Source organism: Orcinus orca, chromosome 5, assembly GCF_937001465.1.
Source record: "Orcinus orca chromosome 5, mOrcOrc1.1, whole genome shotgun sequence".
NCBI classification, from domain to species: domain Eukaryota; kingdom Metazoa; phylum Chordata; class Mammalia; order Artiodactyla; family Delphinidae; genus Orcinus; species Orcinus orca.
Window position 1 is genome coordinate 124,888,949 of NC_064563.1, and position 15,120 is coordinate 124,904,068.

A 15,120-nucleotide genomic window follows, 5' to 3' on the forward strand; every position below is an offset into this window, starting at 1 on the left:
AAGATAGTAGATGCTCTAGTTTTTATATAATTATAATTTTATGCTTAATTTCTTCAAATGTATGACCTCTCTCAGTACTGTCTTTGCTTTTTAATTCAGTGAAATGACCTCTGGGTCTACAGTTTATGCTACAACTGTCTCTCCATCCTTCTATCAAAAAATCAGATTAAAATGATGATAACTGATTAGACCAATTGAGATTTGTGCTGGTTCAATTAACTACACACATGCTCCCCATTTACCCTTAAGTGAGATATTGGAAGTCATTTTAATTGCTAGTAAATGGTACAGTGTAAAACACACAAAAAGCATTTATGTAATATCTATTTTATTGCTTCTTGAAAGAGTATGATTGAATATATGACTTTAGGTACTTGAGTTTTTCTTGGTTTTTCAAACATGTCAGTATGATGGAATTATACTTTGAAAACGTACTTCCATTTATGAAATAATACTTGGAAATGGTAAAATAGTAAGTGAAAGTCCCTTTAGTTCATTGAAAGAGAGGGCGTTCTGTTACATCATACTGCCTCTTGAAATAAACATTAGGATGTACACTATATGCCCTTTGCTTCATCTCATTGCCTGTCAGCTTTGTTTTTTCCACTTCAGCATATAACTCTCAGAATATTCATTACCCAGAGGTTTTATTTCATATCTTAAAAGCTCTTTGATTTATATAATCACAGAGGTTTTCTATTTAAGGTCAGTTATTATGTTATATGTCACATCTCTTAAAAAATTAAATATGGCCATCTTTATCTTTTTGCTTCACCTGAGGAGCCAGTGTGTCATGCTTATTACCCAGCACATAAATTGCTCTTTAAAATACACTGGATTTATTTGGTTTTAAAAAAAAACTTCTGGGCTTCCCAGGTGACGCAGTGGTTAAGAATCTGTCTGCCAATGAAGGAGACATGGGTTTGAGCCCTGCTTGGGGAAGATCCCACGTGCCGCAGAGCAACTAAGCCCGTGTGCCGCAACTACTGAGCCTGAGTGCCACAACTACTGAAGCCCACGCACCTAGAGCCCGTGCTCCACAACAAGAGAAGCCACCGCAATGAGAAGCCTGCGCACCGCAACGAAGAGTAGCCCCCGCTCACCGCAACTAGAGCAAAGCCCGCGTGCAGCAACAAAGACCCAAGGCAGACAAAAATAAAAATTAATTAATTAAAAAAAACACTTCAATATTTAAATTAAACACAACCTTAATTGAATTTGTACGTTTAGAGGACAGGCAATGATGCTTCACTATTACTAGAGAAAAATAGCAGTAATTATTCCCACTATTAGAGATGATCCAATTTTACTTTTACCTATTAGTAAGAAATACGTATTCCGGCAACTGCCTCACAAGTTATCTGTATATCTTTATTAAATCTGTGTGTTAATTTTTGTGTAAACACTAACTTCTATTTTTTGTAATTATGAAACTATTTTATTTAGGCTTTATTTGGAGAAGATATTTCTGGTTGTTCCTAACTAATTTTAATATAATTAGTTAAGCTTTTAAAAATTATGTCATTACCTAACAAAACTAATTTTTTAAATAAATTAAACCAAAATAAAAAATTTAACATTATATATACATATTCAATACCATTGTGATTACGATGGTAATCTTTTGGGAATGGACATTCAAACCTTATCTCCATTCTTTTGTAAATGTGTGCTCAAAAGCTTGACACTTAATATTAATTTATAACTGTGAATAACAAAGTACATATATAAATTAGCAGAGCTTGGAATAGTGTAATCAGTCAAAAAAGTATTATTTTATTAATCTGATTTTAAATTACAAAATATTTTATATAAAAGCTGCTTAAGGTGTCTCTGAAAGTCGAATTTTTTCATTTTGATGTGTTTTAATTTTGCCCTAATCTATAATTGGTGTGTATCTCCAATGATAATTTCTACCTCAGAATGCATAATCATAGAATTTTATAGTTGTTTTATATCTTAAAGACCATTTCATCCAGCATCTTCATCAGTGATACAGAGACTCATGACATAAAGCCCCAGCTAGTTATTAGCAGACTAGTGATTAGAACTAGGTGATAATGATGACATTAAAGCAATCAATCTAGAATGACAAATTGCCCCACCATATATATTATTCTTAATCTTTCATTGATTCCCTTATAAATGTCAGTGTAGTACACATATAATTCTGATGAACAGTTATAAATAATTGAAAATTTCTTATTCTATTAATTTGGTAGGAAGTGTACATCTACTTCACATTTTTCTTAATTCCTTTCTTTCTTCACCCCCTATAAATTACAGGTTATAAGCAACTAAGTATATCTATTTGCCCGAATTAGTTTCATTATATGTGTAGATGTTGGGAACTCTTAACTGTTGAATCTGTCATTACAAGAATTCAGAACAATGTATATAATATTGTGTTAATCATCAATTGCTGTATAACAAATTATACCCAAAATTTGTGGATAGCAGGAACAATATTTATTATCTCAGTTTCTGTGGGTCAGGAAGCTAGGTGCTGTTAAGCTGGGTCTTCTGATTCTGGTCACTTACAAGGCTGCCTTCCAGGTGCCAGGTGACCAGCAGTTGTCTCAAGACTCTACTGGTAAAAGAGCCCTTCCAAGCTCACTCATGTGGCTGTCTGGAGGATTCAGTTCTTTGCACATTATTGGACAGAATTTTCGCTTTGCTCCTTGCTATATGGGCATCTTAGGAGACTCAAAACAGGGCCACTAGCTTCATGAGACTGAGCAAATGAGAAGATAAGTAAGAGAGAGCAAGACTGGTAAAGTCTTGTACTGTCCCTGCTTGTATTCAAATGGAGAGTATTACACAAGGATACAAATAGGGGGTGGGGACCACTGGGAGCCATTTCAGAAGCTGCCTACCACAGAAATTATAAATGAGAAAGTGACTTTCCCAATATCCTAACTCTCCATATAACTTTCCATCTACATGTGGAAGTGACTTTATTAAAAAATTGACATTCTTAGAAATTAAAGATGATACAAACTGATGGAGAGATATACCATGTTTTTGGATTGGAAGAATGAACATTGTGAAAATGACTATACTACCTAAAACAATCTACAGATCCATTATTTTAGCTTTGTAGTATAGTCTGAAGTCAGGGAGCCTGATTCCTCCAGCTCCGTTTTTCTTTCTCAAGGTTGCTTTGGCTATTTTGGGTCTTTTGTGTTTCCATACAAATTGTGAAATTTTTTGTTCTAGCTCTGTGGACAATACAACTGGTAGTTTGATAGGGATTGCATTGAATCTGTAGATTGCTTTGGGTAGTACAGTCATTTTCACAATGTTGATTCTTCCAATCTCAGAACATGGTATATCTCTCCATCTGTTTGTATCACCTTTAATTTCTTTCATCAGTGCCTTATAATTTTCTGCATACAGGTCTTTTGTCTCCTTAGGTAGGTTTATTCCTAGGTATTTTATTCATTTTGTTACAATGGTAAATGGCAGTTTCCTTAATTTCTCTTTAAGATTTTTTGTCGCTAGTGTATAGGAATGCAAGAGATTTCTGTGCATTAATTTTGTACTCTGCTACTTTACCAAATTCATTGATTAGTTCTAGTAGTTTTCTGGTAGCACCTTTAGGATTCTGTATGTATCATTTCATGTTATCTGCAAACAGTGACAGTTTTACTTCTTCTTTTCTGCTTTGGATTTCTCCTATTTCTTTTTCTTCTCTGATTGCCATGGCTAAAACTTCCAAAACTATGTTGAATGACAGTGGTGAGAGTGGGCAACCTTGTCTTGTTCCTGATCTTAGGGCAAATGGTTTCAGCTTTTCACCATTGAGAATGATGTTGGCTGTTGGTTTGTCATATATGGTCTTTATTATGTTGAGGTAGGTTACCTCTATGCCTAGTTTCCAGAAAGGTTTACCATAAATGGGTGTTGAATTTTGCCGAAAGCTTTTTCTGCATCTATTGAGATTGTCATATGGTTTTTACCTTCAACATGTTAATATGGTGTATCACATTGATTGATTTGCATATATTAAAGAATCCTTTCATTCCTGGAATAAACCCCACTTGATCATGGTGTATGATCCTTTTAGTGTGCTGTTGGATTCTATTTGCTAGTATTTTCTTGAGGATTTTTGAATCTATGTTCATCAGTGATATTGGCCTGTAGTTCTTCTTTCTTTGTGACATCTTTGTCTGGTTTTGGTATCAGGGTGATGGTTGCCTTGTAGAATGAGTTTGGGAGTGTTCCTCCCTCTGTTATATTTTGGAAGAGTTTGAGGTTAGGTGTTAGCTCCTCTCTAAATGTTTGATAGAATGTGCCCGTGAAGCCATCTGGTCCTGGGTTTTTGTTTGTTGGAAGATTTTTAATCACAGTTTCAATTTCAGTGCTTGTGATTGGTCTGTTCATATTTTCTATTTCTTCCTGGTTCAGTATTGGAAGGTTCTGTTTTTCCAAGGATTTGTTCATTTCTTCCAGGCTGTCCATTTTATTGGCATAGAGTTGCTTGTAGTAATCTCTCATGATCCTTTGTATTTCTGCAGTGTCGGTGGTTACTTCTCCTTTTTCATTTCTAATTCTGTTGATTTGAGTCTTCTCCCTTTTTTTCTTGATGAGTTTGGCTAACGGTTTATCAATTTTGTTGCTCTTCTCAAAGAACCAGGTTTTAGTTTTATTGATCTTTGCCATTGTTTCCTTCATTTGTTTTTCATTTATTTCTGATCTGATCTTTATCGTTTCTTTCCTTCTGCTAACTTTGGGGTTTTTTTGTTCTTCCTTCTCTAATTGCTTTAGGTGTAAAGTTAGGTTCTTTATTTGAGATGTTTCTTTTTTTTTTTTTTTTTTGTTTCTTGTTTCTTGAGGTAGGATTGTATTGCTAATAAACTCCCCTCTTAGAACTGCTTTTGCTGCATCCCATAGGTTTTGGGTGGTCATGTTTTCACTGTCATTTGTTTCTAGATATTTTTTGATTTCTACTTTGATTTCTTCAGTGATCTCTTGGTTATTTAGTAGTGTACTGTTTAGGCTCCATGTGTTTGTATTTTTTACAGATTTTTTCCTGTTACTGATATTTAGTCTCATAGCGTGTGGTTGGAAAAGATACTTGATACGATTTCAATTTTCTTAAATTTACCAAGGCTTGACTTGTGACCCAAGATATGATCTATCCTTGAGAATGTTCCATGAGCACTTGAGAAGAAAGTGTATTGTGTTTATTTTCAATGGAATGTCCTATAAATATCAATTAAGTCCATCTTTTTTTTTTTTTTTTTGGCAGTACGCGGGCCTCTCACTGTTGTGGCCTCTCCCGTTGCGGAGCACAGGCTCTGGACGCGCAGGCTCAGCAGCCATGGCTCACGGGCCCAGCCGCTCCGCGGCATGTGGGATCTTCCCGGACCAGGGCACGAACCCCTGTCCCCTGCATCGGCAGGCGGACTCTCAACCACTGCGCCACCAGGGAAGCCCAAGTCCATCTTTTTTAATGTGTCATTTAAAGTTTTTGTTTCCTTATTTATTTTCATTTTGGATGATCTGGCCATTGGTGAAAGTGGTATGTTAAAGTCCCCTACTATTATTGTGTTACTGTTGATATCCCCTTTTATGGCTATCAGTATTTACCTTATGTATTGAGGTGCTCCTATGTCGGGTGCATAAATATTTACAATTGTTTTATCTTCTTCTTGGATTGATCCCTTGATCATTATGTAGTGTCCTTCCTTGACTCTTGTAATAGTCTTTATTTTAAAGTCTATTTTGTCTGATATGAGAATTGGTACTCCAGATTTCTTTTGATTGCCATTTGCATGGAATATTGTTTTCTATCCCTTCGCTTTCAGTATGTGTTCCTAGGCCTGAAGTGGGTCTTTTGTAGACAGCATATATACGGGTGTTGTTTTTGTATCCATTCAGCCAGTCTATGTCTCTTGGTGGGAGCATTTCATCCATTTACATTTAAGGTAATTAACCATATGTCTGTTCCTATTACCATTTTCTTAATAGTTTTGGGTTTGTTTTTGTAGGTCTTTTCCTTCTCTTGTGTTTCTCTCCTAGAGAAATTCTTTTAGCATTTGTTGTAAAGCTGGTTCGGTGGTGCTGAATTTTCTTAATTTTTGCTTGTTTGTAAAGGTTTTAATTCCTCTGTTGAACTTGAATGAGATCCTTGCTGGATAGAGTAATCTTGGTTGTAGGTTCTTCCCTTTCATCACTTTAAATATGTTAGGCCTCTCCCTTCTGGCTTGCAGAGTTTCTGCTGAAGGATCAGCTGTTAACCTTATGGGGATTCCCTTGTAGGTTATTTGTTGCTTTTCCCTTGCTGCTTTTAATATTGTTTCTTTGTATTTAACTGTTGATAGTTTGATTAATATGCGTCTTGGCATGTTTCTCCTTGGATTTATTCTGTATGAGATTCTCTGCACTTCCTGGACTTGATTGACTATTTCCTTTCCCATGTTAGGGAAGTTTTCATCTTAATCTTTTCCAATATTTTCTCAGACCCGTTGTTTTTGTCTTCTTCTTCTGGGACCCCTGTAATTCCAATGCTGGTGCATTTAATGTTGTCCCTGAGGTCTCTAAGACTGTCCTCAATTCTTTTCATTCTATTTTGTTTATTCTGCTCTGCAGTAGTTATTTCCACTATTTTATCTTCCAGGTCACTTATTCGTTCTTCTGCCTCAGTTATTCTGCTACTGATTCCTTCTAGAGAAATTTTAATTTCATTTTTTGTGTTTTTCATCAGTTTGTTTGCTCTTTAGTTCTTCCTGGTCCTTGTTAAACGGTTCTTGTGTTTTCTCCATTCTGTTTCCAAGATTTTGGATCATTTTTACTCTCATTACTCTGAATTCATTTTCAGATAGACTGCCTATTTCCTCTTCATTTGTTTGGTCTAGTGGGTTTTTACCTTGATCCTTCATCTGCTGTGTGTTTTCCTATCTTCTCATTGTGCTTAACTTACTGTGTCTGGGGTCTCATTTTCACAGGCTGCAGGTTGGCAGTTCCCGTTGTTTTTGTGTCTGCCCGCAGTGATTGAGGTTGGTTCAATGGCTTGTGTAGGCTTCCTGGTGGAGGGTACTGGTGCCTGTGTTCTGTTGGGTGGGGCTGGATCTTGTCTTTCTGGTGGGCAGGGCCATGTCCGGTGGTGTGTTCTGGGGTGTTGTGAACTTAGTATGATTTTAGGCAGCCTCTCGGGTTGTGTTCCTGTCTTGCTCGTTGTTTGTCATGGGGCATCAAGCACTGGAGCTTGCTGACTGTTGGGTCGAACTGGGTCTTAGCATTGAGTTGGAGATCTCTGGGAAAGCTCTCGCCAATTGACGTTATGTGGGGCTGGGAGGTCTCTGGTGGTCCAGTGTTCTGAACTCAGCTCTCCCACCTCAGAAGCTCAGGCCTGACAGCAGGCCAGAGCACCAAGACCCTGTCAGCCACACTGCACAGAAGAAAGGGAGAAAAAAAAGAAAGAAAAATAAATAAAAATTAAAAATAATAAATAAAAATTAAAAAATATTATTAACATAAAAAATTATAATAATAAAAGAAAGAAGAGAGCAACCAAACCAGTAAAAAAAATCCACCAATGATAACAAGTGCCAGAAACTAAACTAACATCAGAAACAAATCAGCTGCAGACAGGAAACCCCAAGTCCACAGTTGCTCCAAAAGTCCACCACCTCAATTTTGGGATGATTCATTGCCTATTCAGGTATTCCAGAGATGCAGGGTACATCAAGTTGACGGTGGGGATTTAATCCGCTGCTCCTGAGGCTGCACCAAGAAATTTCCCCTTCTCTTCTTTGTTCCCACAGCTCCTGGGGTTCAGCTTTGGATTTGGCCCCGCCTCTGCACATAGGTAGCCCTCAGGCATCTGTTCCCTGCCCAGACAGGAGGGGGTTAAAGCAGCAGCTGATTAAGTTGTGCTGGCTCACTCAGGCCGGGGAGATGGAGGGGTACAATAGTCATAATTGGAATGCTGCAAAACCCTGCAGTGGCAGAGGCTGCCATGACATTGCAGCAGCCTGAGGCATGCCGTGTGTTCTCCCAGGGAAGTTGTCCCTGGATCACGGGACCCTGGCAGTGGCAGGCTGCACAGGCTCCTGGGTGTGTGTGTGTGTGTGTGGGGTGTGTGTGTGTGTGTGTGTGTGTGTGTGTGTGTGTGTGTGTGTAATGAGCTGCACTGGCACCAGGGATTCCTGGTGGCTGCAGTAGTAGCGTTAGCATTTCATGCCCATCTCTTAGGCCGTGTTCTGCCTTCTGTGGGCAGACAGGGAAGGATCTCCTCGTGTACCCCGAAACAATTGTCTCTTGCCTCCTTCGGCAGGTCCAGACTTTTTCCCGGACTCCCTCCTGGCTAGCTGTGGCACACTAGCCCCCTCACGCTGTCTTCACACAACCAACCCTAGTCTTCTCCCTGGGATCCAACCTCCGAAGCCCGAGCCTCAGCTCCCAGCCCCCGCCCGCCCCAGCGTGTGAGCAGACAAGCCTCTCCGGCTGGTGAGTGCTGGTCGGCACTGATCCTCTGTGCGGGAATCTCTCCCCTTTGCCTCTGCACCCCTTTTGCTGCGCTCTCCTCCGTGGCTCCTAAGTTTACCCCCTCCGCCACCCGCAGTCTCCGCCTGCAAAGGGCCTCCTAGTGTGTGGAAACTTTTCCTCCTTCACAGCTCCCTCCCAGAGGTGCAGGTCTAGGCCCTTTTCTTTTGTCTCTGCTTTTTCTTTTTTCTTTTGCCCTACCCAGGTACGTGCGGAGTTTCTTGCCTTTTGGGAAGTCTGAGGTCTTCTGCCAGCGTTCAGTGGGTGTTCTGTAGGAGTTGTTCCACATGGAGATGTATTTTTGATGTATTTGTTGGAGGAAGGTGATCTCCACGTCTTACTCCTACACTATCTTGAAGGTCGCCTCAGCAAGGATTTCAACTCTCACGGCCGTGAGTCCCTAGGTCCCCTGACCGCACAGCCCAGCCTGCCCCAGTCGTCCCCCAAAATACTTTCTTCAAATACCACCATGACTGGTAGTAATAATAATTTATAGAATAATTTATTATAATTATTATTACTGTTTCATGTATTTATAGATCAGTCACCTTCAGTAATTTAAGAGTACTTTCAAGTTTAAGGAGTTTAAGAGTGAAGGAGTGGGGCTTCCCTGGTGGCGCAGTGGTTGAGAGTCTGCCTGCCGATGCAGGGGATATGGGTTCGTGCCCCGGTCCGGGAAGATCCCACATGCCGTGGAGCGGCTAGGCCCGTGAGCCATGGCCACTGAGCCTGCGCGTCCGGAGCCTGTGCTCCGCAACGGGAGAGGCCACAACAGTGAGAGGCCCGCGTACCGCAAAAAAAAAAAAAAAAAAAAAAAAAAAAAAAAGAGTGAAGGAGTGCATCTTTTATTCCAGTTAACACTATTTTAAAATGTAGTCCCACAATACATAATTAAAAGTTTGAACATACAAAAAATGCTCCAACAGAGGAAATTTAATACTCTTCAGTATCAAATACTGGAAACATTAGAAGGGGAAACCCACTTTTCTTTAGCAAAGTGTTCAAAAGAATTTCAGGAAGACTTATAAAAAATTAAGGTAGTGACACTGGGCCACAGAGTGTCCTTTTAAACATCTGTAAGGTTTAATTACCGAAAAGTCTATGTTTAAGTACAATAATAAAAATGAAGATTACTTCTTTCCTGGCAGAAACTATAAACGTTAAAGAGACTTGCACTTGGAGTAATCAAGTAGCACTGTAACTTGGCTACTCCTACCTAGGCATGTCCTACCATTCTGAGCTTCCTCAAGGAACTGTATAAGGCAATTTGTTAGGTGCCCAGCTTAGTTGAAAAATGATCTTTTCAACTTGAAATTTACAAAAATAATTATACTATAAGTTTCCATGCTGTCAATATCATGAAAAAATTATTATATTAAGCATAGAGCCTTAAGACACCTCTATTTATTTTGGAAGTAATACTGTGTTTTCTCAGAAGCAAACACCTTATTTTTTTTATTGAAGTATAGTTGATTTATGATGTTGTGTCAATCTCTGCTGTACAGCAAAGTGACTCAGTTATAAAAATATATATACATTCTTTTTTAATATTCTTTTCCATTCTGGCTTATCACAGGATATTGAATATAGTTCCTTGTGCTATACAGTAGGACCTTGTTGTTTATCCATTCTAAATGTATAGGCAAACACTTTATTTTTAACTTTTTTTGTAGTTTAGCTATAATTCAAAGAGTTTTTATAAATTTAAGGTAGTAATCTAACATTCTAATATGTTCCAAGTGATCAAATTTGTTGCTAATTTTTATAACACGTATTTGGTGATTAGCTAGCTATGATATCTCTTTCTCTTTTTCGTCACCTCCTTCTCCTTTATCATTTCCGTCTTCCTAGCCTATATATATATATATATATATATATATATATATATATATATATATAAAATTCATTCTTTTAATACATATACATTATTCCCTTCATTCTTATTTCTACTTTAAAATATATTTGTTATTGAGTAACCTGAGATAAGAAATATATTATTCCAAAATTCCATGAAGTAAGGTGATTGTTTACACAAGATGGAGGATCAAGGGATGCAAATTGTAAAGGATATCATAATCATTCAGGAAGACCAATTGATTGTTTGACATGATTACAGGTAAGAGGCAAGGGATATATTCCATTCAAACAAGAATCAGAAATGTCCAGAACTTAGGCACAAAGTCAAAAATATAGCTGAAATGGTGAGTCCAGAGGGTTTTCAGCATTAATTCCGAAAGAGACATATAAGCCAAAAATCTTTTCACCAAGTTGACAACAATGCAAAAAGCTTACCCTGAATTTAGTACCACTGATTTAGTATGACATGGTGTTTTATCATTAAAAGACATTTAAAATGAGACACTGCTTTTTAGGGGAGGTTGTAATTTTTAAAGAAAGTAAAAGTGGAATAAAAATCAGAAAGTGAAAAATTATTGGCTTTTTTGAGAGTCTAAAGTAAAAGCATCTGTGTTTTAAGTAGTAGTGACAATGGAAGTAAAATATGAGCCAAAGTGCGACCTCCAACATACAAACATAGTAGTATTCCTTTACTGAGAAATTCTTAGAGGGTAGTCTGATAAATTATATATATTATTTCTTATAATTTTGACATAAAACAATTATTGTCACCATGATATAAGAAAAGAGACAGATATATGGAGTTTGAGTACTTTTCAAAAAGTCACACATTTCATAAGTTGTAAAGCATCTACACTGCACATGGAAAGTGATAACAAGTGGTTCTTATTATCTACTATACTGATAATAAACTCTCAAATACTGAAATCATAAAACCTATGAAACTATGACAAATATTTATTGCTAATTAAGTATGTAGGAAATACTTTTGAAAATTTAAAATTAAATATTTTCTTTATTTGAAATAACTAGGAGAATTTTTCCCTGAATATATCATTCTTTTAAATACACAGGGTCTATATTTATATTGATGTAAACAACATATAGACAGTGAAATTTTTCACTAATTGTGAAACTGGGCAAGTTATAATTCATTCTTTTAATCAAACACCTTGAACTCATGTGGCACTATAATGTCATACAAAACTTAAATATATGTAGCCTTCAACCTTTAGTGCTAAAAAGATAATCATATCTTTAAGGAAGTTCTCTTTTTAAAATAGTGATTGTTATAATGTAAAAAGCACATGAAATAATTCAAAATAAATCACCAAGAACACTGTACATAACCTGTCAAACCTTCCTTTGTGAGATATTACCAGGGTGACATGCAAAACAAACATGTTTCACCCAAGAGCTCTGCTTGTCAGGAATGAATCACAGCATAACAGTTATCACTGAAAAGATAAATGCTTAAAAAAAGAAAATTGGTATTTCCAGATGCGTCCCAGAGAGATCTGTCAATTTGCAAGGTTAAATTCAAGGATTTTTTAAATGTAAAAGGCACAATCCTGACTCTACTACTTTAATAATAACTGATAGAGTACAAATAAAAAAAGATTCCAATGAATATGTAATTTTAAATATAAATATATGAATTAAGGGGCAAATTAACCAGCTTCTTAGAATTCTGAGATTGTTTAAATACATAGTGGATGTTCAATAAATTTTTTTGAATTAATTATCAATGAACTAAGAACTATATTTTTCCATCTATAATACTTGCACATATGGATTTCACATTCATGTCTGCATCTATATTTAGATTTACTTTTAAATCTCCACATTTATGGATATGACTTTGTGAGAGTTTATTTTTTGTTGTTGTTTCTTGTGCTGAAAAGTATTTTGCCATTGCTCTAAAGAAACAGTTTTAAAATGTACTAATAATTAGTGCAAATTGCCCTGTAGTTGTGGTATTTTCTCATTAGGTGGTCATCTCATGGATTTGAGAATCCTGTGGCTTGTAGGGGAGGATCTTTGCAGAGCTCCTCTTCCTTCCCTGTTTCACTTCTACATCTCTCTCTTGCTTTCTGGTATCACATTCCCAAATACATTACTCACAGAGAAGTCTTTGTCTTGAGTTCTGCTTTGAGCAAAACCCACAATAAACCACTCTAATCTAGGAGTATTTATTTAAAATTCATACTCAATGTTTCATATTTATGAGTTATTGAGTATGGCATTAAATTCCACCACAGAGAAAAGTTGTTGCCCTCATCTAAGTGTAGGGTTCTAGCAGGGATAATTTATGTTAAAATCATATTTGTAATACACAAAGAGCCTGGTGTGATGTCTTACACACATAATGAATACTAAGTTTTTTGTATATAAGTAATAAATATTTGCTAAAATAATTTTATCAAGTGCTTTATTTATATTATCAAGGCTTTCTTACACTTCGCAGATTTGAGAAACAGAAGAAGGCCAGTGTCCCTGTACCTCACTGAATGAAAGGGAAAGAGACTTTAGAGAGAAACAATGATAGATTACTTGGGAACAAAATAAGCCTTGTGCACAGTGTAGATATCATTGTAAGGAAAATGGTAAGGAATTGAAAAGTTTTAAGATAAGAAGGGACAAAATATATTTTATTTTTAAAGAAAGCTTTGGCAGAATGGGTAGAGGTAAAAACAGGAAGATCTGGGAGATCAGGTGGAAGTTGATTGCAATTGTAAAAAGACAGATATTTGCTTGGATTAGGGGAGGACTCAATAGCGATGGAAAAGGCAGATATATTTATAGAAGGTTCTGGAGATGTGGCTTGACAGAGCATGTGAATTGGTCCTGTTCTGCACATCAACATAATAGTGACAAATATTTAGTGCCTTGACATTTTATTTTACTAAAGTTTACTTCATGTGCTATAATGATATTATTAAGGAGGGCAGGGAAGACTATCATATAAAAAAGAAAGGAGTAGATGATATTAAAAGGAAATAAAGCAAAGGGGGGAACTCTTCAAGAATGTAGTATAAAATAAGGCAAAATATTATATAAGCTGAGAAACATTTTATAAATCTACTGAAAGTAAAACAAACTTGAGAATGCAGAAAAGGTACTTTTTTTTTTTTTTTTTTTTTCGGTACGCGGGCCTCTCACTGTTGTAGCCTTTCCTGTTGTGGAGCACAGGCTCCGGACACGCAGGCTCAGTGGCCATGGCTCACGGGCCCAGCCACTCTGCGATATGTGGGATCTTCCTGGACCGGGGTACAAACCCGCGTCCCCTGCATCGGCAGGCAGACCCTCAACCACTGCGCCACCAGGGAAGCCCAGAAAAGGTACTTTTGATTCATCTATTATTCACATTGTTTTTCATTTAAACTTACATAATCATGAAAATATTTTGAGAATATATTATGTAGTACACTCTGATACTGATGAGTGATACATCCCCAAACTAATCTGTAAACATAAACATAAATGTATAGCATGGAAATCTCCCCATAAAATTGTCTTATGATGATGAGTAGAGAACAACAAAATCAATGAAAAGTAATGTGAGTGACAAGCAAATACTGTATTCAATAAATCTGTATTTCCAATTTGTGGTAAATTTTCTGTTATATGGCTAAATTTATTTCTCATGTATGACCTAAAAAGAAGTGACAAGACTAATTAGTGACATAAGAAACTTTGAAGAGGTAATATATGCAAAGTGGGGAGTAGAATTTTTGAGAACTGACAGTCCCAGACCAGTATTGCTTGAGAGAAGTTAAGAAACAGAATGGCAGACTGTGATTGGCCTGGGACGTATGGAAAGGAAGCAGAGCAGTAGGAAAATACATATGAGTAGTAGCACAATAATATATGGTGACACTGGTGGTGATGGGCAGAGGTAATACATGAAGAGAAATTCTTATGAATGGAAAGCAGGTACAGTTAGAAACCTACCTGATGTAATTCCAGATTCTCAGAACTCCTACATTCATGGTATCTCCTTCAATTATTTTTTAATCATATTAAAAATCCATCCATTTCTGTTTAAATATGAATACTTTTGGGACATTTTATTTAGGCATTATTGGTTATTGCTAAAATATATATTTCATAAAATTAAAAAGCAAAGAATATGAAAGTCTTTCTTGGAAAAAGCATTTGATGAAATGCCAAATATACTTTATTTGATATGTAAATGTCAGGTTATGTACTAACATAATTTCTGATCTCAGAAATTTCTTGGAATAGGTTTTATTATTTACTTGTCCTAAGACCGTATAGCAATTTCCTAATTATTGGAATTTGACAAATCAAAGTAGAAATTTAGTTTATTTCATTTCATAGGGGAAGAGAGTCTTCAAAATTGACTTTGTAATTATAATTGTTTGTAATCTTCTTCTGATTATTACACCCATTTACATGAAATCTGTCATAAAATTGTGATAAACCAATGCCATCTAATTAACAGTATTAGAAAAACACCATTATCATATTTTTCATAACAATAAAAATATTACTATTGGCTTGCATCTGTGTTAATAAACATTCACTTATGTGATCAGCAGTCATTACCTTTACATACACTGGAATATTCTAAAATATTTTTACCTTTTTCCAGAATGTATCAATTTCATTATCTACTATCAGACTATGGTACACAGAATTCTAAGATGGACCCCAAAATTCCTGCCCTATGGTACACATGCATTGTATAAATCCCTCCTCCTGAATGTATCCTAGTCTGTGCATATAACACAGACTGTGTTTACT